Here is a 769-nt window from a genome sequence, read left to right as displayed (position 1 = left end):
GACTGGTGATGATTATGAGACAAATGTCTGGGTCTATAGATTGTAGTCTGATTCCTACTTCTTACTCTACAGCGTCCAAGCCCAACAGTTAAGTGGTCACGTAACCTTTACACACGTGGAATAAAACAAAGGAAAGCTTTCAACAACAGACCTGACTTTAAAAAAAAAAAAAAAATTAAGCCATGTAACATACATACAGTAAAGTGTACAAGTCTGAATTTGATGAATTTGTATATGTGTGTCCCCCCGTCACACACAGCCACACAGCCACACAGACACACTCACATTTGTAACTACCATCCAGGTCAAGATATAATTCATTTTCAACACCACAGCAGGCCCCCTTGTTCCTCCTTCTGGTCAGAGCTTAAGCTTCCTCCTGGAGCCTGCTATTTGGACTTTTATCATTAATTTTGCCTAGGCTTGAATATAAATGGACTCATACAGTATGATTTTGTTTGTGTCAGACTTTATTCACTGAATATATTTGTGAGGTGCATTCTTGTTGCCTGCAGTAATGGCAGTTCTTTTTTACTGCTTTGTCATTCTGTACTGTACGAATATACCAAGTTAGAAATTTGACTTTTTGTCAGTTAATGACTATTGTGAATTAAAATGCATTGGTCATCTTTTACAAGCCTTTTGCTAGACGTATACACTCATTTTTCTTGGGTATATGTTAGGTTGGACCACTAGAAGTTGCCTTTTTGTTTTTTTGGGAGACAGAGTCTTGTTATCTAGGCTTCTGGAGTGCGAGGGTGCGATCTCG

This window comes from Mandrillus leucophaeus, unplaced genomic scaffold, assembly GCF_000951045.1.
Source record: "Mandrillus leucophaeus isolate KB7577 unplaced genomic scaffold, Mleu.le_1.0 Scaffold61, whole genome shotgun sequence".
Lineage (NCBI taxonomy): Eukaryota > Metazoa > Chordata > Mammalia > Primates > Cercopithecidae > Mandrillus > Mandrillus leucophaeus.
This window is presented reverse-complemented; position numbering follows the sequence as displayed.